Source organism: Epinephelus moara, chromosome 12, assembly GCF_006386435.1.
Source record: "Epinephelus moara isolate mb chromosome 12, YSFRI_EMoa_1.0, whole genome shotgun sequence".
Classification (NCBI taxonomy): domain Eukaryota; kingdom Metazoa; phylum Chordata; class Actinopteri; order Perciformes; family Serranidae; genus Epinephelus; species Epinephelus moara.
In genome coordinates, this window is record NC_065517.1 from 9,142,152 (window position 1) to 9,168,382 (window position 26,231).

At 40.0% G+C, this 26,231-nt stretch overlaps 1 protein-coding gene across 1 annotated transcript in view; it reads left to right on the forward strand.

The window, feature by feature from the left end:
* cdk19 (cyclin-dependent kinase 19) overlaps positions 1-26,231 on the forward strand; it is an 83,908-nt gene that overhangs the window by 11,676 nt on the left and 46,001 nt on the right. The gene's annotated exons all lie outside the window — the stretch shown is intronic.

Here is a 26,231-nt window from a genome sequence, read left to right on the forward strand (position 1 = left end):
TGAAAGGGCAACATTAAGGGTCTTAAAGGACCTGAACGGCTCGTATGATCTGTGTGAAACTACAATAACTAACTTCTCTTATAGTTTTAGAACACCTGTCTCTTTTACCATACACAGTATCTTTGCCTCTCGTCTCTCCCTCCATGCCTCCCATTCAGACATTTGTATTAGAGGATTTTACATGAGGAGGGGTCTCTCAGTACAGCCATGGCCATTAACGCTTCAGCGGCAAAGCAAGTTTTAGAATCCATTCAGGACATAAGCCAACGTGAAACAGAAAACTGTCTTTTTACTTCATATCATAACTTTCTCAATTTACTGCTGGATACTGCTGGCACTGGGGTCAAATACTGCGTGAGCATTGCAGCCCTTTCCATAACTGTCATTTCTGAAAAAAGACAACATTTACGGTAAATATGACCTTGTCTGAAAGACATGGTTTCCAGCCAGCAGTGGAGTCCAGTTCTATAGTATTTTTGGTGGGGGGTGGTGCAGCCTGAGGGCAAGTCAGCATGCCACTCAGCCAGTCCTCGGAGATGACTGCCAAAGAAAGAATGTGGCCCCTCTGACAGGCTGCTTGGCTGTTATGTAAGAGTCTCTGGTTTCCAGTGTAACATGTTCACCTGGAGAGAGAATATGGGCCATATGGTGCAAACACTGGCAGTGACACTGTGCAAACACTCTCAGTATTACTGAGCAAACTTTCTGCAGTTACACTTATATGAATTCGAGATGTGCATTAACATTTGTTGTACATTCAACAGCTGACAAGAAGTCACATATTCACAGTTCCTCTTTTAGCCACAGCTCTTTAACTCAAGTCATCATTTAACCAAAGTGTGTGCAGATGTAGTGGGTGGCAGTAGCAGCAGGGAGGTTTCTTTGCTCGATATTTTCCACAGAGAAAAGCACTGTAATAAGAAAAGAAAAAGTGAATGATAGTAAGAGATTGAAACCTTCTGCTCCACAGTGATGGTGGAATGATCTAAAAGAACAAACCAGTGTTTGCATGTTCAAGCCTGTTTCGTTTTAAGTCCCAAGACTGCACGCATATTTCCTCCAGAGTAAAACAGTGACAGTCTCTGAGAAACACATTCCAAAATTCCCCCAAAAACCCTGGTATGTCTTGGAAATGATTGGTAGTTTTGTAAAGTATACAACATTTGCAGTGCATGGGCTTAGGTATGCAAAGGCAAATTCCTGAATCACTTGCATTACAGCCAACCAGTGGAAAAAGGGGACAAAGGTCAGTCACAGCATAACTACTGGAGAGCGCTGAACACACATCAGGCAACATGTAGCGAGTACAGATGTCACCTCACTGTGTTTTAAAGTACTCTCTCAATAGAACGAGCATCTCTGCTCAAGATTCAGTAGCAAAACAGATCAGGTACTTTGTACTTCCCTTTTTCTACTTGTCTGACAACAGTATCAGATGAACACACACAGTTCATTTGTGATGTGATTGTGAAGACTTTTAATGTAAAAATAGTTCAGTAGATAAAAGCAGAGGTACTGTCACACAAGAATCTTGTGGCAAGACGCAGACTCAAAGTCAAAGTAATAAGGCGGGTTTTAAAAGTCTTTTTGTGTCCATCAAAGCAGAGTTAGAGTTATCAGAGAGCAGATGAGGGTGCAGACACCTGCTTGTAAAGTATTTGCCTTTATTCATCATGCCGTCCCGTAGGCCTCAATACACTTTATAGAGAACAGCACACTTAAGGCCTTTACATGCTGAGGGCGTGATTAATAAATTACATGAAAATGCACAAAACTCATTTTCATGGAAACTATTCATATTGGCTGCATTGCGAATTTGTGACATCTGTTCAAACAAAGGTTTTGATGCAAGTAGATTCCTCGGCAGCGATGCAAATTTGCGACAACTGCTTGGATCTTATTGACCCTTAGTGGTGTCTGGTGGTCAGTCTGAGGTAAGTTGCTGCAAACTGCTGTAAAATTGCTTAAACTCCCATAAACTATTTTATAGTTTCCTTTAAGTAAAATGCTCTGAGTAAATTTGAGTTCCCACTGGTAAACGTTTACACAGTGTTTATGTCTAGGGCTTTTACTGTGAAAGATAAGAATGGAAGGAGTGGACGTGGTATGCTTTTGAGAGAAGTTTGCCTATAGAGGGCTTTCTGCCAGGAAATGATTTCTTGGTTGAGGTTAGGGAAAAAAATGGTGGTTTGGGTTAAAATGAATAGATTTGTGCATGCAAACTTCTTCCATGTGCATCTATGGAGCCTCAGCATTACAAGCCCCTTTTACACTGCCAGATTTTCCGCGAATGTTGGGCCATTTTGCCGGCAAGCTGCGAGCGTTTAGACACACAGAGCCGGATTGGCGAGTTGATCCGAGGTGCCCAATTTTCCGCCTCGTAGGGTAGTCATATTGGCGGAACCCTTTTAGTTTAAAAAGACTGAGGTGGCCTTCCGCCACGGGAGGGGCTGTTGATGACACCGCACGTGCGACCCACTGGTGGTGGATAAACAGGAAACAGCTGATAGCAGGAATTAGCGAGCAGCTAGTAGCAAGAGGGAAACGCAAACCTGACAGACACTGTAAAGATGAGCAACTGGGGAGACAAGGAATTGTGCGCCCTGCCTGCCCTCACAAACGAAGAGGCCATTAACCGTCAGATGACAGGAACGGTGAAGAACGGGCCGACTTACGAGAGAATTGCCAAAGGACCGACTAGCCGCCGCGTCCCTCCCACGTCACTGTTTACACCACACGTTGTAACGTTTTGTTACTTGCTCACGCCCCCCCATTGCCCCGTAAAAGGCACATTCTGTATAAACAAAAGTAGGCATTTTGCCGCACTCCCCGCTTTTGTGTTTATACTGCCAATGCTGAAAAAAGACTGATTGGGCTTTCCTGCAAATTTGCACAATTCCTGTTTAAAAAGCGCTACTGTTTGTACTCCTCAAGGTATTGGTGCAAATTTATTGGTGATGCCTTTATTCATGGTGTAGAAGCTCAGAAAAATCAACCTTGTTCTGGAAGAAAAAATAGGTCACTTTTTGCCACATATACATTCTGATTCTGGGTAGAGTTTGAAAAATATATTGATGTGAGACTTAATTACACACACAAAAACCCCGCCCCCAGTGTGTAAAGGCCTTTAAAGTAAAGTGATAAAAGATAGCACTGTAAACACCATTGACCTGCCTATCTAATCAGCTATGGCAACTTGTTTCACTACAATGGAGCATTATCAGAAAATGCTTCTGCTGGTGTGGGTTTAATGCCAACTTAATGTTTCCTGCAGCTGATTTATACTGAGAACCATAATCAAGGTCAGAATAAACCTTTTCCACATCAGACATACTTGATGTGTCATAATAAGAGAAGCACAGATGTAATTTATAACATTAACAATGACACTGTTAGTGTCTCAGTGAGGTGTTCCAGCAAGCCAGCACACACGATACCAGGACCTCCTCTAAGTTTATCAAGATAAATAGTTGGTGGCCAGTTAATTCTCCAGTTGGTCAGGTGCCAGTAAAGGTGCCATGAATTTGCCGTCAATAAAAGAACCCCAGTCAAACCTCAAAGAATGGAAACCCATGTAGAAAAATCTGAGTTTTTGTTTATTTCAAGTCTATAATAATGGAAGGTGACAGTCTCTTCATCGTTTTCATCTGCCGCTATTTGTCATCTCTCCATTGGAGTGCAAGCTTCAGAGAACATGGCTCATGTATGGCATCATTTAATTGCTCTGTCCGTTTCTATTGCACTTGTCACATTTGCTTTTACTGGTCAACTTTTTTCTTAGCCAAGCGTAAAAGCTTCTTTTGCGATATTGAAAATTCTTTGGTGTTTCCATTATATTTTTGTGAACAAATTGAAAATGCACATAGAAATACATGGATGGAAACACACTTAATATTAAATCCATTCAGTAACTATGGTCTGATATTTTCTACCCAATTTCACCTATAAAGGGTTCTGCCACAGCTCTGTTACTGCCTCTGGCTGGCCTCTACATCCAAAATGGCCACCGATGCTGATGGGTAACCTGCATTTTGCCATACCGAACTTAAGATAAGAACACTGGTTCTCAGAAATGCAGAAAACCATAACATGAACTTACTATTGTTCATTCATCCAGTCCCTTAATGCTGGATTCAGACCACATAATATCAGCCCAATAATAGTGCGATCTGTCACGGCAGGAATTTATGGTTCTGTAATCACCTGATCTGATACAGTGACATTTTAGAAAAGACTTTCAGGATCAAGAAAGGAAACATGAAGCTATACTGTCTAAAGAGCTGTAATGTTGACTAACCAAGCACACGGTTTTCTGAATGAAATATTTACACAAATCTGTCGTCACAATCCGATATCTTTTGATGTTCTTATGATTTATCAGACTGACAAATCCTGTTGTAAAACGGGTGTCTACATTCTTGCAGGCTTTGCTTTCTGCAAGTTGACTCCCCTGGATTTGCAGCAGCTGTCTGATGGTTTGTTTTGTCACTCACATGGTGATGGTGAGGTGTGATGTGTGAAAAAGTGACAGCAGTGCTCACTCTCCATACTGTACCTCTTTGTGTGCTGGCAGTGTGTTGACACACATAGCATGCATGCAAAAACACTCCAGGGCTCATGTTTTTCCCCCACACAGGAAGCTGCTTGCTGTCATTTATTCATTTTCTGTATGAAAAACCACTTCCGCAGAATTTGGAAAGGTCACCAGTTAAATGATGCACACAGGAAAAACGGGGCTTTCATTTTGCTTTCAGGGAGTTTTTTAATAATCTGTAATGCAAACACACGGGAGTGACCAGACCGGTTTTCTAAGTCTACAGCTAATGGACAAAGGCAACTGTTTAGTTATAACTCAACTTCTCACACCTAAACATCCGTTAGATCCTGCAGATATGCTGCAGTGCTCTTCTGACATTAAAATGGACCATTATCACAGACATATCAGGTGTGTTCACTTCACTTCAGTTTTCACTTCCATGTGAAAGGTAACTGGGTTAAATCCACTTTGTAGGGGCTGCCCCAGTTATAGCATGTATTATTAGAGCTGAGCCCTTACTGCAGCAGCTTTGAGTCCAGCCTGGGCCCTTTGCTGCATGTCATACCCTTGGTCTCCCCTAACTTTCCTGTCTCTCTCTCACTGCCAAAATGCAAAGCAAAAAATCCACTTTGTATAGGATTGTAAAATGTACAACTTTGGCACTACTGATCGCTGATTTCTGCCACTGTGTTGGTCTAAATGGGGTATGACTTTCAAACTGCTTCAAGAGTCAAGAGTTACATTAGATTATAATCTTTATTTCAGTGGTATTTTAGTGACTATATAGGGGTGTAAATCACCAGCTTCATCACGATACGATATTTTATCGATTTGTTTGGATGACGATACGATGTTTGCCGATATCACAAAGTCTGTCACGATAGATAGATAGATAGATAGATTTCGATTCAATTCGATTCAGGAGCCTGCGATCGATATGACGCAATATCATATGCCCATCAAACACAATCATTTACATCAACTCACAAAAACAACTAGAATATGATTTGACCATTTTATTTCTGAGCTCTTCCAGGTATCAGGCATTTAAATGAAAAACAGTATTCTTCTGTAACAAAAAATAATAAAAATAGACCTGTTCACTAAAATGGTGACACAGATGTGCTATGTGAATTTCAAAATAAAGGTGTATCTTTAAGATGACGATATGGATGGATGTTTTCATTTTGCATCGATGTAATTGGATCGTTAATCAATGAATCGATGTATCGACGTGGATCGATGTATCGTTACACCCCTAATATTTATCAGCTGCAGCAACAACACAACCAACGCTTTCTCACTTCCACCAATACTGATATTGGTCAGTGGCGTTACATCTCAGACTGTGATGCTGTCGGTAACCTTCCAGCATCAGTTTTGGACGCTCAAGGACAGCATGTTAATTTATGCTCATTACATGCATTGTGTCTTTTCAAAGTAAACTTTCATTTTACAGGAAATGCACAGTCTCGGCTCACTGAATGCATACAGTCTCTATTCAGAATAAACTTAAAGCTTAGGTAAAAAAAACCTTCTTTGTTCTTAGGTTTAGGCAATAAAAGTATGTGGTTAAAAGGGAGCTATGCCCATGTCAAATTTCATACATGTTATTCCTACGGTCTGAGATGGTCCAAAAATATTAGTAAAAAAATAAATAACTCTCTCCCAAATCCAAAAGCTAAAGTGCTAAAACTTTAAATTTGTGATGTCACAAGTCTGGAGCTACTTCATTGACAGTGAACTGAGAAAGATGTTCTAGATGACTCAGATAGCACCCAGGAGTATGATCTGAGTATATGGGTACATTTTCTGTGTCAGAACTGAGAACACTACAATAGAATAAAGCTCATCTGGGTATAAAGAAGAAAACAAACATTATTTAGGTCCACAAAATCAAACTCCTTTTCATTGTCCAATGAGCAGCCCCAGACTATACACCCTATGAGATCACAAGTTTGAGACTTTTTTCTCTGGTTTCTGTCTTTGACAGAGAGTAGCTCAGGTTCACAAATATTGATTGTACTTTCCTAGGCCATGGAAACTTAATTAATTTAGGTGGTGTTCCCCTTTAAGTGAAGAAAACAATATCATGCTTTGTTACCAACAAAAGTTTGTTACCAACAAAATGTACTAGGCTGTTATTAAAATAACTCGATTGACTTTTGGTTTTACATGGGAAACAAAGAGTGGTCTCTTGGGTGGCAGTCTGGAGTTTGTTCGACCCATCCACCTCCTGTCCAGTCCGCCCTATGAGCACTTTCTCCCACCATGCATCTCATACTGCAGCTAAAGGCGGTAGGCAAACGCAGAAGTTAGCATCGCACTGGTTCGCTTGTTAAAAAGCCGATGATATTTTTCCATTGGATTTAGGATTATTGCTGAAAATAATGTCTGTGGCAAACTGATGCTTACACGTTTTGCTCAGTAAGATAATCCTAACAAATGACCTTCGTTTTCATGATTACTGAAGCCTAAATGCCATTGCTAGAATTGAAAAGCTAACGTTAGGTTATAAACAAACTACGCCACAGTCGCATCACTAACATCGCTATCATAACAAGACTGTAAAGCTGTGTTCGGCATGGCTCAGTGTAGTCTCATTTAGCAACTTGTTAGCGACCACCTTTTTTAAGGTACAGAGGGGGGTGTTTACGTATTTTATGTTGTAGAACAAAACGTGAAAGTCTCGTAATCTTGTGGTAACCACAGACCTTATTTCAGGTATCTGACCAAAAATCAATCTGAAAAATCCATTGACTTTGAGACGAGGGAACTGTGAGTGGTAAAATGCTAGACTTATTTCTGGGGCACTCTATATGTCTGTCTGTCTATTTGTCCACCTTGCAAGATTCACTTATAGAACTTTACAGGTTTATAGTCAAGATTAATATAAAGGCAGAGATTGAAGAGGGCTGGAAATATGAAGGTAGGAAGTAGGGAAGGGACCAACGGCCCCTTCACGTTACTCCCTTTGCCCCCATTTGTTTTTAGCCATGACTCAGTATATCACAGCTGGAGTGATACCATTGCAAAATAATCTCTCGTTTCAACATAACAGGTTTTACAGGATCTTCTGGAGATATTTGTGGCAAAGCCCTACTTTGTCATTACCTGACAGTCGATAAGTAATACCTCTCAGGCTAAAGAATCTAACACATATTTTTGCGTACATTAAGTCAGTACAGGTTTTTTCATGGATTCAGCTGTGACTTTGATTCACCTCCAGGAAAGGCTGGCAGCATTAACAAAGCTCCTCAGTGTCGTGTTACTAGCACAAGCAGAGAACTCAAGACTGTTGTTTTGCTTTGTGTTTGAAGCTTTGAAAGAACAATCAGCCTGTTCTTAAGCCTCTGATGGTGGGGAAAGTTGGCTTGTTTTTGGTATATGCTCTGCAGGGAAACAGAAAATAAGATGAGATGCTTTTTGCCAAGGCATTAGTAGCATTCCTTTCCTGAATAATCAAATCAGACCATGACAGTCTGTCCAGGGGCGAGCAGGCGGAAACATTGCTAGGGCGTTTTTTGCTTCTTCTTTTTTTCAAACAGTGAATGCTAACAGATAATCACTATGTTCTGATATCTATTGTTACCCTGTACAGTAAGTAGACAGAAAAGCTCCGGTGTCATGTTTCAGCTTTTTAGAAAGTTGGACTGGAGAAACCTGCCATGAGATAAGGAAATTGTTTGGTCGAGCCTTGTAGAACACTGGCTCAAAAAGGGGAGTGGACTTTGGTTGCATGCATCAAGACCATTTAGTGTACTTAAAACGTTTGTGTGTGTGTGTGTGGGTGGGTGTCTCATTCCGAATTGTGCTTTGCAAAGGCTGTGTAGTCTTTGTTGTGTGAAATTCAGTTCAAGGGCAAAGCACAGATGACCTGGTACAAAGTGTTCTACGAGGCAGTGGGATCTTTTCATTGGGCATTCAGAAAGCAGAACCACAGTGTCAGTCCTTGAGTCTTGAGCCAGTTTCTTGTGCTGTTCACCTTTAACTCTTGTTACATAGAATAAAATGTATTACAACTTTGCAAAGTTTCACAACCATCTCCCTACTAAAGTGCACAAAAGGTCTATTTTCCTTTTGGAAAAACATGTAGTTCTTCAGGTTTCACAGTAAAGGTCTGTCACTGCCTTCAACATTAAAATTCATGTATTGTGAAGCACATGCATACAATACTATCAGCGGCCGCTTTCCGCACATTATCTCACTCATGAACATAAAACTGTATTTGATGTGGATTGTTGACCGTTAGCTGACACTCAGTCAGCTTAATAAGGTCAGGATCTGTGCCGGCACTGATCCAAAGGATTGCATCCGTACATCCCTTTATATAAATCCATGAGGCTGAAGGCTTACTAGATGCTTAAACACTGTAGCTGGAGGAATAACTCCCTGGAAAGTTATCCCAGCGTTATGCTGTGTTACATAGGATCAGGCAGATGGTAGGCAGCAGATGAACATCTTCTGGATATCACAGGGAAACAAATGAACAGTCAGATGAAATTGCAGGACGGTAAAACGAAGCATGCTTGATGATCTGTTGCAATGGTGATGTCAGATTGTTTACTAATTATGGACTAAAATATATTGAATAAGGTTATTGTTGTGTTTGATTTGTAAATATTGTAGTAATGTCCAGTAATTGTCCAAATCACCCATGTTTTCTTCTTGTGGAAAGACACTAGAAGGACGGAAAAAAGTTTTTTACGACAATGCCGTTGCTGGTATTCTATGCCAACTAAAATGATACACAGTTTGCCGTCTACTGTCTGCCTGATTCTGTATGAACATAACATCACACATTTGATCCACTGTTGCCAAAATCATGAGTTAAACAATGGAAATTAGGGTTGCAGCAGTATACTGGTTTCAAGGTATACTGTGATATGAAAATTGATGGTTATCATACTGTGTACTTTTACTTAACTATGATATTAATAAAAGTAATGCAACTGGATGGAGAATCTTTCCTCAAAAGGGAGACTTTATACACATACTTCCAATAAAAATGGTTTCAAGTTTCAATTATAGTAATAAAATATTTCTTCAACCAAAAATAACCCTTCTGTTTTCATTTCCTTGAGGGTAATTCTGCCTGATAATAATAATAATAATAATTCTGTAGTACGGTAATACTGTGAAACCACAGTATTTTATGAGAGGGTTATCATACTGTGAAAATCTTACACGGTTGCAGCTCTTGTGGAAATACAGAGCTCACGTTACAAAGCACCAGGAGTGTGACCTTACACGTATTTGATTGGCCAGCACAGTGTGTTCCTGAATGACGTAGCATTACATTGCAGCAAAAGTTGAGCCAGGTCTAAGTTTTTCCTGAAACCCCTGCAGGTTTTCACTGGAACCCCCTGAACTGGCACACACACTGTGCCAACACAGTCTCAGTGTAATGAATGAGGACTAATACTAGTCAGTTTTATTGGGTAAACTTAGAAAAGGACAATTGCAGTAGTCTGTCTTAGTGGTGATAAAAGCATGTTCTATTTGTTTTCAATTCTGCTTTAGACGCGGCATCTCATTTTCTTGTTGTATATCAAGATGACAGAATGCTGACCTTGTCTCAGAAGCAAAGTGGCAGCAGATGTTCATTTGTGAGAGAATTGTTTTTCCCGCTTTGTCAATTAAAGTGTCATAACACAGTAGGACTTTACTATAAATACTACCAAAGCTGAGTACGGGACCTACAACTCCATGTACCTGTAAGCTGAGGAATACAACATTATTTCCCAGCAGAGCACGCCTCATTTTGCTTGTCTCCTCAACATTGCAACCACCAGAAATGGGTTTTGCTTAAAAAATCTTCTAGACTTGCCCAGCAGAACAAAGGACCCTTTGTGCCTCCCAAAGCACCACCTCGCTTCGTTTAGCAAACTGTACAGTTCAGCAACTGGCATGCCACATGCAGGCGAGTTGAGGCGGGAAGGGTGGAGAGAGGTTGGTTTGGCTGCCATGTGTTTTTGGTTTTGGTTTGCAGCATGAAATGACCAGGGTCTGTCATGATTTTTCCATGTCTATGTTGCCCCTTATAAGATTGGAGAAATAGAAGGCATGAGCAATAAAGAAAATCAAGGCAGGCGACCTTTATAAACCAGGTTTAATCAGACATCAGGAAGTGTATTATGCAGTCAAGCATGCTTTTCAAATTACACGATGTGCGGTGTGAATGCAGGCTGAGTGAGAGCAGCATTAAATGAAATGGAAAAACTAGTAAGTGATGATGACAGGTGTTAGAAATGGTTGCAGTGTTGTCTCTGCACCAAAACAAGGTTCATTTTCTATCTGGATCCATTAAATGAACATCCCAAATTTGGTACTTTGTTGTTACCACACTTTCAAGTGCCTCCACAGCCTCTGAGACCAGTGGATAGTGTACTTTCTGTTCCTATTTTTGGGTGTTGAGCTCAGATGAGTATCAAGAACAGGCATAACTTCAGGTCTCAGAAAGAGAGAAAATAGGAAATCAATATCTGAAGTAGGAGTAAACAAGGCAGGTTGAGCTGAGGAACACCAAAAAGATAAAACTCGCAACACTTCACTGATACACCTGATGATATTTAACTTTTTGCTCAGGTCAGGTCAGAAGAAGCTCATCAGGGTGTTGGCACCTTGAATATGTTTTTTCTTTTTCCTGTTCGTCACACTGCCCAGTTTCTTTTCTTAACTATCCAGGCAGTCGCAGCCCTGCTGCATTCTCATCACGGGCAGCAGGTTGCATAACACGGCCCACTGAAGTTTCACAGCCTTTAAACCTCTGCGACAGAAGCCTTCTTTGTTTAGATAATGCTTGGACAACTTGGGTAAATCCTCTGCTAGCCAGTTGTAGGAGGTGAGCCAGCCTGTGTAGGTAGAGTCCATCAGGGTGGGGCTTATTGATGGAGGGAGTCCAGGTAGGGTGGAAAACAGGAACTTGTTTGTTTTGGGGATCGGAAAAAGAGCTCCAGGTTGCTGGCAGTAGTGATGAGTTTCTTTGTGTTTGTTAAGACTGTGTGCATGAGAAGACAAAAGTTTAACAAGTGATAGGGTGGTCTGGATTTTGGTTTGGAATCCTTCTAAATAGAACACCAGTGTTATGAGGCAGTATTACTGCAACCATAGAAAAACAATATCTGTATACTTTTTGTCGTATAATTATATCACCAGCACTTTTTAGGATTTTAGGTCCACCTAGCTGCAAAATAATACAGTGTTATACAGAAGCCATGCAAAAATAATGCCTCCTTGAAGGTTAGAAAGTTCAGAATCAACACCTCTTTGAAACAGTTTACACAAAATTAACAATTAAACCTGCATGAAGAGGACATACTGCAAGACTGTTAGGCTTCATTAGTTTGAGCTAGGTGGATCTAATAAACTGGCAACTATTTGTGAATAATTATTGATTAAGGTTAGGGCTGGTGATATGGACAAATTATTTTCTTGAACATTTGAGTTATTTCAAAATCAGGGGACAGTGATTCTTTGCTTAATGGATAAGGCTGGATCATCATAACTGGACCATGCCTTCATATTTTGGGCCATAACTTCTATGGGTCACATCTGGGAACACAGAGACATTGCCAAAATCAAGTCAAAAGAACCAAAGAACACAAGTGGTAAGAGGATCACTAAAGTTGTAAACAAGCCAACAATCTAATAATCTAACCACTGTTTTCAATGTCAAAAAAATTAAAAGTGCACCTTAATGTCTGTAATAATCCTGATTGCACAGGGAAACAACTACAGTCAATATGTTAGGTCAAAGTTGAACCAGAAAATGGTCTTCAAACTGTGGTGAGAGTCTCGAAGGGCCAGTAGAGTACTTGTCCTTAATCTTGGAAATGAGTTAGCATGTCAGCACTCCCAGTTCCCTCTTTTTGAAATTGATGGGCTTTTTGAATGGGTTTTTGGCTAGATGCCTGAAATAAGGTGTGGTGAACACAAGCTTAAGAGACTTTCACCTTTCGACTTTGTTCCATGACAGTTATAATCAACTGCCAATTGTCTACCCAGAAGTGATTGTCAACTTGTTGTAAGCGCGATGTCATAGTGATTGGGTCTATATGATTTGCCAAAGATGTCAGTGGGCTACATTAAGGTAGCCTTGCTAGCTTGTCTGCTTGCAGTCTTAGAAACGAATGAGAAGCACACAACACAACTGTGCTTGTAATTGACTGCAGTAACTGTAAAAACAGTTGTTATGAGAGAGACAGAATAAAGAATTTAAAAAAAATGACATTAGGGTAAAGTTGTCAGCTAGCAATAAACATGTTAACAGATTAGGTCGCAGCAGTGCTGCTAGCTTGGCTAAAATATGACTTTGTTAATGTATGACTTCTTGAAAGCCACATTAAAAGATCCCCTCAAAAGGATTGACTTTCCAATTTCTTGGTTAATTATCACTGAACTTTCCCTTCAATTCTTTTAATATGTAGGCCAGTAGGCTAATGTCGGCATGCTAATTTCTGTCCAAATGACACTATTAGGCTGTAATAAAAAAACAAAAAGATAGTTTTTAATTATCTTGTACAACTATACCCTATGTTACATTTTTTTTTAAATAAAAACCCAGCATGGCAGCTATATAAATAAAGTATTTAGAGAAGAAGGCTAGTCGTTGCTGGATCTAAACATGCTGGCAGATTAGCTTGCTAGCAGCCGTGCTAATTTGTCCACCCACTTCATGTAGCCTAACCTTTACCTTGCAGGCCTTAGTGACCTCCTGAAAGTCTTCTTTACACTGTGATGGATGTTTGCGGTTTGGATAATAATTTTACTGTTTTCTTTCTTTCTTTTCCAAATAAGTTTGTTTAACTTTGGGGGTTTGTTTTAAACCTGTTTGAGTTCTCGTACGTCTTTTTAGCAGTGTCAACGTGTTCTTAGATCTCAGCAGTTAACCCTAGTCAGTAAAATATTAGACTAGTCATGTAAGACTGTGTTAGCTGTAGGTAGGTGTGCGTAATAAAGTGGCAACTATATGTAAAAAATTATTGATTCAGGCTATGGCTGGTGATTCGGACAAATTATTATCATGAACATTAGTTTTAAGAAGTAATTTCAGCATCAGAAGATAATGACATCTTCTGACTCATGAGAAATAAGATACTAACTTTAGTTTGTATTTGCTCATTGGATAATGCCAGCTCATCACAACTGGGCCATATCTTCATATTTTGAGCAAACAAAAATTATGAGAGAAAAAAAAATGAAGAATAAAAAATGGGACTTTAGCAAACAGGCCTAGTGGTCAGCGAGCAATAAACATGCTCGCAGATCAGGTCGCTAGCAGTGCTGCTAGCTTGGCGAAAATATGGTTTTGGTATGCTTATGTCATGCCAAGGTCTGACACCCAGTTAATTTCTGTTTAAATGCTACTAGGCTATAGTAAAAAGACATTAAAAATCAATTTTAATGATCATTTCCAACTTAAATGTACATTTCTTTAAATGAAAACCCAGCGTGATATACAAGAAAAGTATAAAAGAAAAGTAGCTGTAGCTGGGACTAAAGATGCTGGCAGATTAGCTTGCTAGCAGCAGTGTTGCACCATGTAGCCTAACCTTGGCCTTGCAGGTCTTAGTGGCCTCCTAAAAGTTTCCTTTACACTGATGCTGGCAGATTAGCTTGCTAGCAGCAGTGTTGCGTCATGTAGCCTAACCTTGGCCTTGCAGGTCTTAGTGGCCTCCTAAAAGTTTCCTTTACACTGTGATGAATGTTTGCAGTTTGGATAATAAGTTTGCCTTTGTTTTTTCTTTAAAATAAGTTAAGTTAACCTCAAGGGTTTGTCTCATACCTCTTTTTAACAATGTCGACGTGTTCCTACATCTCAGCAATCAACCGTAATGAGTAAAGTATTAGACTAGTAGTATACGACCGCGTTAGCTTTTAGGTAGGTGTTCCTAATAAACTGGCAACTACTTGTAAAAAATGATTAATTCAGGGTAGGGCTTAGTGATATGGGCATATTGTTATCATGAACATTCATTTTAAGAAATTATCTCAGGATCAGCAGATAGTGAATCTCATGACAAATAAGATGCTGTACCATAGTTTGTGTTTTTTAAATGAATGTCAGTTTGTTATAATTGGGTCATGCCTCTGTAGCAATGATGGCGAAACTATAAAAATAAAACCCTATTTAAAACTGGAATCATCATTGAATTACTAGATAACATTGTGTCACCACAATACATTTCTGTTGAAAGACATAAATATGAAATTGTCTTAATTCACGTCTCCCCTTTTCATCAAGGGGCCCAGAAATTCTCCAGTGGTTTAATTATTATTGTTGAACGCCATTCACCCACCTGCTCCTGTTTCACATCTGTTCGCTCCATCAAGTTTGACCTTCGTGAATCGAAACATTGTTTACAAATTTTATGATTCCCATGAACTGAGTCTTGTTTTCCCCGTCAGTCACAATGGCTTTTGTTTAGCTAAATGTTCTGACTTCATAAATATTCCCTTTCTTCTCCTCTGCCATAGCAGCACATGTGGGCAGATACAGTATGAAGCATTATTTTGTTATTATAGCCTTTTTCCTCGTGAAGAGAAGTGTGCAGTCACTCCCTCAGTAATAATGATCTGCTGCAAGAAAATTACACAGTAATAAATTGGCTGAATGGTCCTTTCACCTCAAAGGTAGAAACATGAAATTACAGTCCTGCCTCATATTTTCTGCCTCAGTCTCCATACAGCAGCCTGTGTTTCCTGTCTGCCTGTCTTCCCCTCCGTGCTGATCACTGTGCAAACAGCAACATGTTTTAGTTGTATTTGTCGAGGCTGTAGGTTGAACAGTTTGAACACATGGTAGCAAGGCATCAAATTATTGCTGATGTCTCGGTGACCATTGAATGGAAGAGTTTTTTCTAGCCATTTTTTGATCGAGATGCTTCTAACAAAATATAAATCCAGGGAATGATACAGTAGTGAATCTGCTACAGCTGTTGTTGCAGTAAAATAAATGTAACTACAATGTGCCTCCGATCTGATGCAACATTGTATTCATTCTGATGAATACTGCACTAAACCTTGTTGGCCGTGAAGCTGCAGCACGCAGTCCATCAAAGACAGCCTAGTCAGCTGTATTTGTGTGTAAATAACACCAAATGGCTGCTGCTGCTACTGCGCTGATGTCTCGCTGTGCCAGTGGCCGTCACTTTGTGCATTCAGGAGAGATAAGGCTTGGCGTGCATGTTCCCCCTCGCAGACAGAGCTGCAGTGGCAGGCAGAGCCCTGCACAGAGCAGCCTGCAGTGGGTTTGTCGACTTGCTGCTCGCCAGCCACATAAGAGGGAGGCCATTAATCAGTCCTGAGGAGCATTATGATCCTGGGCAGCGCTGTTTTTCTTTTGGGTTTTCTTTCCCCATAAACCTCATCCCTCTGCTAGTCTGATGTGTTGTTAAGACGACTCTAAACCCCGAGATGTAACCTACACAGGTTATTCAGTGTTGTTTTTCAGAGCCCTTCAAACAAATTTGTGGTCCCTGATTTAGGTTTAGTTTAGTATTAGCGTTTCTTTTTAACACTAACATCTGTTGTTTCAGTACTTAGCCTTGTGTGTTTCCACCTGCCGTCATTTATCACCTACCCCTGAGTTTGCCATCTTCCCATCCCATTTATATTCTTTCTAAATTTTCTTTTCCTCTGCCAGATTGTCTTTGTTCCACTCTGTGTGTTCATTGCTTTCCAGCAATTCCCAGTGTTTGTTTCTATGGTTTTTGGACTTTGCTTGGTTCCTTGGTTTTTTGATTTTGCCTGGTCTTTGTCTGGTCTTGTTTGTTCTGATTGGGTTGGCTATCTCTGTGACTGCCTGGCTCTCAAGTTAAGATTTTGCCTTTTTGAACTTCACCCTGTGTCCTGTGTTTCTCTCTACGTTTGAATGTCTGTGCAGCTCAGAACTGTTGCAAGGTGGCACCGTTGTCAATTGCAGATTTTGGGTGTTTGAACATAGTGACTCGCTCTTTGTTGTTCTTGCTCACTTGGCATCATTGCAGCTACCTGTGCTCTCCATTGCAACATAGCGTGATCATCAAGAAGCTGTATTCGCCCACTCGTTCACTAAAATACTGTTCACCTTCTTTGTTGGAGTTGAGACGAGCAACTAGTAGCTAAAACAACCACATTACCAGAATAAATGTTGACATTGTACATTTCTGCAAACCATGGATGTATTACATTTATACATTGCGTATGTAGCAGATATGTTGTAACATTTTAGTTTTCAATTATATATTGTGACAGCTGTGGTTAATATGTAGTTAGGTTTAGGTACAAAAAAAAAACAAAAACGTATCTTGGCTTACAATACACGATTTGGTCCCTACAATCATGGATAGGAATGTCCTGAACTCTGGTCAAAAGATAACTGTTGTTGTTGCTACAGACACAGCTGGAAATGCCTGAACTCTGGTTAAAAATATTCCCAATTTTATCGCTACAAACACAGCTGGAAATGCCTGAACTCTGGTTAAAAATATTCCCAATTTTGTCGCTACAAACACAGCTGGAAATGCCTGAACTCTGGTAAAAAATGCCCAATTTTGTTGTTACAAACATGGTTGGAAATCCCTGAACTCTGGTTAAAAATACCTGTTTTTTGTTGCAATAAAACAAGGCTGGAAATGCACAGAACTCTGGTTAAAAAATATCTGTTTTTGTTGCTACAAACACAGTTAGAAATGCCTGAACTCTGGTTAAAAATACCCAATTTTGTTGTCAAATGTATGAAACATACGAATGTAAAATATTGGTGGACATTTTATTTTGGCAACTAAGGATGTATGAAGGATAACATTTATCTAATAATCTTCCTTTAATGAACATCTAGAGGCAGATTTAGAGAGTTCAGAGCCATTGGGCACCTTCATTTATTCCGTCTGATAACCTGTAATCATGACACATTGCTGCCGAGAGTTATCTTGACGTTACATCTGTAGTTTGTTTATGCTTTTGTGGATTGTGATTGCATTAAGTCCATAAATCTCACTAACATTAGCTAACATTATTGTATATACATAAAATACAAGATGCTGCTTATGAATGCAAGAGGACAAGCAGCTAGATCAGCTTTGAGATAAGAGAGATTTTTGCAGATCAGTGATACAGTTTTAACTCCAATTCCCCCCTGGTTAACACTGTTAGCTGTGTCAGCACTGTTGTAAGCACTGTTTATGGAGTTACTGTATCACCGTTAGCTGCTAGCTGTTGGCTCAGCTACCTCCATGCTGAACAGCCCCGCCCCAGACTCTACATTTCATTACAGCTTTCGTTTTCAAAGGTTACTTTTCATTTTGTCTCAGTCTTCTTGTCATAATAATCATTAGAAAATTGTTTTTTGGGAAAAGAAATGTGACAAACGCATTCTGGGTAGCATACTAGAAAGCATGTTGAACACAGTGAAGGAAGAAGTTGTGTAAATGGTGACATGCTTGAATTGCGGCCTCTGCTATTAAGTCGACAGTCAACTTTAACCAGAGATTCAAAACCATTTTTGCTAGATGCCTTCTTTCCGATCCCAGCCGCAGTTTGAATTCCAGGAATTGCCTGCAAGTGTGATGTGATGGTCAGTGACCTGAAAACACATTTGGGTCTTGAGAAGGCTCTTTAAAGGTGGACTGGCTGGTCTGGCCAGAATCTGGCTTAGCTGTGAGTATTTGGATCCTGTCCAGTGAGTGCTTTCTCTCTGAGGCCTTTACAAAAACGTGACCTATTTTACTCAGAAGAGGGACAAACAGCCCTTTCTTTTATTCCTGCCATGCTTGTGTTCTTCTCTTTTGTCTCATTTACCACAGATTTAAACATATTGATGCTGTAGTAAGTGGTGTACAGTTTTGGATCCTCAGTGTTTTACCTCTTTGATGATCTTTTTGCAACAGTCCAATATGATGATGACTCTCACCAGTCTGAAGAATGGCCCAAATGGCCTTTAACTAATAGCCCCCAAAAAGTGAGTCAGAACATTTTCTGTACATGGAACATTTTCCCACAGGACACGGGGCTTTCTGTGGCTAAGGCTGGATTACAGATGTGTGATTATGGCTCATAGTAGCATTTTCCCAGGACTTGGTTTTATTGTTTTATGTTATTATACCAGCAGCTTGCAAACATCAAAATTAACAATGTAAGACCCTGTAAAAATGTATTTATTAACAGCTGAGATAAGTATATGTTTTGCGCACAGTAATGCGTCATGGCTTCAGATAATCATGCTGCTTGGCCGCTATTATGTGTCTCCAGGCAGTGAAGTGGTGTGTCAGTATTAACAACACGGGGAAACAGCTTTGTCATTGAATCACTGCCATGGTGTTTGAGCTGGTATTGTTTACATTATCAGCTGCTTGCTTACTCTTTACAGCAACATACCTAGATGAGCAGAACAATTGTGATTTGTCACCCACATGTACCCATGCCAATAATAATAGCCCATGTCTGACCTTTCTCAGTTGGACTGTTAGGCTGGAGGCTGTGTGAACACAATAAAAACCTCTCTATGCCTCTTCCCTTTTTGTTGGTCTTTCTTCAAGGTGACCCTGTGGCAGCTTCTTGTGTACAAACAAAGTTTCTTTGTACGCTTAGTGTTACTCAGCAAATGGCCTTGAGATCTAACAAACTCGTTGAGAGCAGGTTTTTCATGTTTTTCTTAGACGTTAGCACGGCTTGTGTTGTTTGCTTGTTGTCTGCATTGTTTACATGCATGTTTACTTTTTGTTCTCTGACTCTGCTGTTGCGTTTCTTGGGTTCGTCGTAGAAAATGTGTCTTCACAACTATTCTATCATGCAGATTCTTGCCTGTTCCTAGTTATTGTGGCTGAGGCTTGAGGTCAGGAAGAGCAGCAAGGTTTTCTCTTACCCCTGGACCCCACCGGGCAGCCACTTTAGACATTGCTCGTGATTCCACTAGACGTGCAGCAGTGCATTTCAGAATTTCAGAAGTATCCCAGTAGCTGCTCTGTGCTCTTCTCCACCAAAAATAAAAATTGCGCTGCGTTGCACAGAGCAAATCAAGCCAGGCAGGAAGTGGAGCAGCAGTATCCAGTCAATTTCTCAAATAAAGACCCTATAAATATAAGTAAATGTAAGTATAGATTCAAAGTGTATTTTGTCATTCATGACTGGACCTTTTTTTTCCCACAACTCAACTAAGTAGGAAATATCAACAATAAAACATTAAAAAAGACAAAAAATCAACCATGTAACTACTTAACCTAATAACTTCTTATGTTAGAATAACAAATATTACAAATACAGTGAGTATTTATGATAGAGCTGAAAAAGTAAGGTAATTTATTAGTCGATCAACAGAAAAATAATCAGCAACAATTCTGATAATCTTTTACATTTTTTTTGGTCATTTTATGAGCAAAAAGGCCAAATGTTCTTTGCTTCCAGTTTTTACAGTGTGAGGATTTTCTGTTTCTCTTCATCATATATGATTGTAAACTGAATACATTTGGGTTATGGACTGTTGACTGACAAAACACAACATTTGAAGTTGTCACCTTGGGCTCTGAGAAACTGTGATGGACTTTTCTTCAGTTTCCTGACATTTTATTGACAAACTGATTGATTAATCAATCAATTGAGAAAAAAAATCAGCAGGTGAATGAATAATGAAGTTAATGGTTAGTTGCAGCCCTTGTTCATGGCAATGAAGGAACATGTTCCCCAGTGTAACAGTGTGGCTCATAATGTGATTTTAACAACAATGGAGCTCTGTGGCACAGAGGAAGCAGATATATCAGCCTTTGAAACAAACACAATACACTGCTGGCTTTGGGTCTTTTCATTGGAATTGGTGACAATAAAACCTAGAGACTATCATCAGACTTGTTCTGTAAACAATATTATTACGATTCAGTTTTGAGTTTTGACAGAATATAATGGTAGTTTAGGATCTTACTCACTAGTTGACAGTGACTGACACTCCTCAGTGTAAGAGATAACTGAACAGAACTGTAGACTAAGTCAGGTAATTGTTTAAGCAAATAAACTAGCTTTGGAATAATAGCAGTGATTGATACCTCTGTGGCAGACTAGCAATTAACCCATTACGGTTCAAGCACTAGTATAATAAGGTTAAACACATGTTGATGCATCAAACGCTGTGTTTGTTTGTGAAAATAGCATTAGTGCCACATAGATTTAGTGGTCAGATGAGGTCTCAGCGGGTCAGTCTCATCCAGCGCACGGCCCTCAGGGTTGAAAGTGGTGCCATAGCACTGGGTGTGTACAAGCCCTAAGCCCAGGGCTCATTACTACAATGCTCCATTATAGCCTGTGGATTAAGGTTGTGATGAAACACAAACCTCATTTCCCATCCAGAGGCTAAATCAGCCCACGTTCAATTCCTGCATTATTCCCCTCAGTTTGTCCCTCGCCCTGTCACTTCCCATGCTGAGGCTGCCTTGTGGCCGCAGCATTACAGAATTATAGTGTTTTTGCTGCACAATTGACCCAGTTATCACAATTGATGTAGTGCACTATGCTCATCTTTATTAGATCATCAGAGTGCTCTGGGTCTTGGCGCTCGGGTCTGTTTAAAATGATGTAATCTAAAGGTTCTTTCCACATTAAGATTCTGCATCCTGGGTAGAAGTCAGTAAAACCAACGCAGGTTTTCAGTGATTGCACTGATAAGACACTGTCAATATTTGGTCTTTCAGGAAATGCGATCAACTTTGATGCAGGGAACACTAAAAGGGTTATACACAGTGACTGTCTCGGTCATTGGCATAACTCTCAAGGCATTTGGGTTCCTGTGTTTGCTGATAGATGAAAGGTCAGTCTCGAATCTAGCAAGAAAAAGTAGACTGTTGTGTCCTTAGAGCCATGTCAGTAGAGTTACTACAATTTGATAGAATAAAAGATTTTCTGTTGTTTTAGATGTCAGACAATAGGTGCATTTCCATCCACCTCTTTTTAATGTTTTAGTGGAAATGCCAAAGATTTGAAAAAACTCAAAATATTGCAAAAAAATTTTACGCTTGGGGGAGGTGGAGAAGTTGGCATATCGATAAAAGGTAAATGCCACTAAGTGCAATAGAAACAGATTAACAGAATAAATCATGTTGTAACATCACCATAATTGCATAGGCCACTGCAAGCTCTCTTCATCGTCTCTAAATGGCTTTTAACACACTCAGGTATGCAGACAGGGCTGTTCTCTTCCAAGAGCAACTAGCTGTAATGTTAGTTGTTCAAAACTCTCTATCGTCCATTGTGATCTCTGTTATTATGCATCCATTGTTTTCCTTCATTTGAGGTCTGACTTTGAATTACGTCATTTCGTTGCACCATTTTCTTCTGCGGTAGTATTTTGGCAGCTGACTGGAAAATTAGCACCACCGTCTTCTTGCCTGGATGAACCAACTGCCAATATTGCATAACAGTAGTGGATGGGAAACCACGTCATTTGGCATTTTCTTTTGTCAGTTATCTGAAAAATTTGGTTAAAATTTCAGCGACATTTGGATGAAACCCAACTGGTGTGCTCAAGCAGGATTCCTCTGGACAAATGTTTCTTCTCTCTGCAGCATACTTGCGTCACTCCCAGTTAGTCTGGGGTTATCATCAGCCAAGTTACTAACTAAAGTGACAAATTAACTTTGGGGATTTGTTCCAGACTGATGTTAATTTTTGCTCAGGATACCTCAACCTTTTGATTTTAATGTCAAATGTGTCATGGCACAAAGAAAGCATTTCAGTGACAGCTGTAAAGGTAAAGTAGGTACATTGTCGCAGAAAAGTTGAGAAAGCTTAAAACCACTGAGTCCACTCAAGTCCACACCAGGAAAAAAGTCCGCTTTTGAACATATTCTCCTCTGTAAGGTGCCATTAGTGACCATATTATTTAGGACAACATGTGATTCCCATATTTTATCCCTACATGGCATTGTGGGCATGTGGATCTGCACTGTAGATTGAAATTCAGCCAATTTCTGGCAATCCAACTGATCCCCTTACTGGCGGCTAGTTTCTTCATACAGGTATATCGGATTAGCGTTGTCTTTCTGAATGTAGCCCAGAACTTTATTATGATTAGTATCACCATTTACTTGAACCATTTGTTTTGAAGTCTCAGCGGGAGTTGGATAAAATTATATAAAACATTACTAGATTAAACAGTTATGCTTTAGAGCCCTGTGTGTGAGTAAGAGAGCATGTTACTTAAGATTTGTGTCAGTGGATTCTCTGAAATTAGAGCCTTTCGCTTTGAGTTTCTGACCTAGTTTCAAGACCTTAAGATAATTAAACAGCTTTAGTTACTCTTTGAGTATATAAGCATCATCAAGCTGCAGGTTCATATTGATATTTGTTGCCAAAACCACTTCTGGCAGGCTTGTGTTGTTGTGTTTCACTGCGGATCCTTTTGTCAGTCAGTTCTCCGTCAGTGTTACTGTTTCACAAAGAAACTGAAATCAGACACCAAATGTGACAGCAGAATGGGGAACAACCACATGGGAGTCAGAATGGATGGTGCATCTCACTGTAGGTGACGTACAGTAAGAGTCATGACAGCCTGTATAAGTAAATAATTCATCAGCGGGGGGGTTCACAGTAGATTGTTTCAGCTCTGTGTTGCTCCCGACTGAAACACCCTGCAGACATGGAGGCCTGTCTAAAGGGCATGATCGATTATGGATAGTCTGTGGTGGGTCAGCAAATGGCACTGTGTGAATGGGAGTGGGTGAAACTAATGAACCAGTTACAGAGACAGAGAAAGAGGCTCTGCTTGAATGATGCAGCACAGTGTGCAGCATTAGCCAGGATGGAAAGTCCTCCATTATGCAGCTGTCTCACTGCTAACTTCCATTTGGCCTTCAGCTGCTGCTAAAGCCAGGGACACACTGATAAATGAAAAGACAACAGTACAAGTTTCCATACTGCTCCCTTGAAGCTGATACAATGGATTAAAATCATTTTGAATTAGGACACGTATTTGCTGCATTTATGTGACTGGGATAGTTGCATTGGAATCACATTGTATTGTTTCCCCTACATATGGTGTTCACTGGCATTATATAATAACCAATCAATATGAAATGCTACTTTACAATTAAAGCTTGAAGTCTTGCATTGTGTGCATTGTAAGTAAGTTGGTAAGGACATGTATATGAAATGTAAATCAGTCTTGTATTTGATCTAATTCCTTAATTTCTTAGCATTTCATAGTATAGCGCGTTAGTGTACCATATTAGCCATATTAGATTTGTTAGCATTAAGCTGCCTGACATCAGACAGAATTATAAACTCATTACACTCTGTTTCTATCTTCAGTCTGACATTGCGTCCACTCTAACCAATTTTCGTTGGGGAGGGGGATATTTTTTTTCCTCCAGCCAATTACCAGAGACCAACGTATCTTCCTGAAGCTAACGTCATTTTAAATCCACAGTGATGGGTAGCCATGCCATCCTACCTGTTTTGGTAGGCCAAACAACAATCTTGGGTGATGTTGAGAAGTCTTATCGATTCAGCATAGCCTTGATAGCCGAGTCTATCTTGTCTACGGCACTTGACATTGCTGTCATTCCTCCTCATTGGTTCCGGTGCAGGGTTTGACAGCGCTTGACGATGGTGTTTATCCCGCCTGTGGTGCTGATTGGCTAATCATTAGTCCCTTGTGGCACTCATTCGTGTTTTTAATTTCAACAAAGAAACCGCTGTTTCATGCCAGACGAATCAGGTCCCGTTTATACGACAATGATTTCAACTGAAAACGGTAAACTTTAGTCGCGTTTTGGCCGATCGTTTACACGACAGCAGCGTTTTGGGTGCCTGAAAACGCAACGTTTTGAAAACGGGTTCCAGAGTGCAATTTTTTGGAAACGGCACCGTCTCCGTTGTCATGTAAACTTCCAATATGCAGTTCCTCTGAAAACAGAGACTTTTCGCACATGCGCATTACGCTTCCAGTCACTAGGCATGCGCGAGAAAGTCGACCATCACAACAACAATGGCGGACTCCCGAGCTCTGTTTGTGCTGCTCACCCTGCTGAATTTATCAACGCTTCCCCATCGTAGTGTAGATTTACTGTAGCAACTCCACCTCGTCATCCATCCAGACAAACGTTCGTGCGGTTGCCATTTTGTTTGTTTATACATCGCAGCTCTGTAGAAGGAAGCGTAAGCGTCACACTGCCAACTACTGGCCTGGCATGTATACTGCAGCGTTTTTGGTCATTTTTGCGGATCCATGTGCACGGTGATTGTTACCAAAACATTGTCGTCTAAACGCGCAACTTTTTTCAAAACGGAAATGAGAAATGATTCTGCTTTCAGTGGATCGTTTTCATGTAAACATGGCCTCAGTCAGTGCTTTGGAGTGGGTAGATCCCAAGGTCTGGACCCAGGCAAAGCATTAAGTACAGCCGACAGGGATTCTGTTGTTAGTCATTAAGATATTGTGTTGAATGCAAATTTTTGGGCCCTGTCTACAAGTTTTAGGTCACTAACATTGAGATCTTTGAAAACACCTTTTGAGGTGCAGATTTTTCAAAAGGACAAACAGAGGCTTCTGATGCACCCAATTTTATTTGTTCCACTTCCGTGTCCACTGTTTGAAGTTCACCAGAAACGACAGTTTTGGATCAGTCCCAGACGAATCTTCTTCTCTAGTATTTAACATGTTGTTGACAATACTCACTGGACCAGCTGTCGTTTGGGATCATTTTTGCATTCTACTATGGAAAGATATATTTTGTAAAATGATTTTTAGAATAGTTTTTTTTTTTTTTTTTTTGTCGTAGGGGAAAACCATACGTTCTCAAAAATATCTGTGTACTCTGAAGACAGGGCCTTAAATTCTGTTTGTGATGCTGGAGGTTTTCAAACTGTGAGGCACGCCCCTCTTGGGACAGCAACACCTCTGTTCCTGTTGAAATTAATCAGTTTCATCAGTTTTCATTCAGGATGTCAAACATGTTTGAATTGTTAACAGTGATATACATATGCACACACACACACACACACACACACACACATATATATATATATATATATATATGCAAAGTACTAACATCCTAACCTGGAAATCCAGATGCCCCGCCCCTAGCAAATTCAAATTTGCATTTGAGTCTGGATTTCCAGGCTACTTACATCCCGGAAATACTGGCATATTGAATGAGACATTCATCAGCTGTTTGATGTCTCATTTTAGATATTAATTACTCTCTGTCTTTCATGTGTAACATGTACCCATGCTGTAAATGAAGTCATTGAGAATACTCTAAGGGGTTTTGCAGAAGAGCCTCCAATTGGCATGTTTTTCATTAACCATCTCATTATTCTTTGTCATTTCTGGCTGCAACACAGGATTACTTTCGAGGGAATGTGCTTGACTAATCTGAATACATTTGTGTTTGAGAACAGTAGACATGGCTTGTGCTCATGTGCAGCAAAGTTTTTAAACTTGTTTGTATCGGAAAGCCTTGGGGTAAAGTTTGTACATATATTATTCTGTAAATTTGACATTAAACCTTACTTGAGCTGCTTTTTACAAGCCACCACACCAAATGAATTTGCACTTTGTCCTGTTTTCTGGCAGTTAAAAGAATACTGATCTATTTATGTTGTGCCAGTCTGGGTTTTTATGACATCAGTGTCACATGAGGACATATTTCAAAAAAACATGTTGTGCTAAGCTTTCTCACAAAGCGGGCATTAAATGAATTTGTCACATGTCTTGTTTTTCAATTAT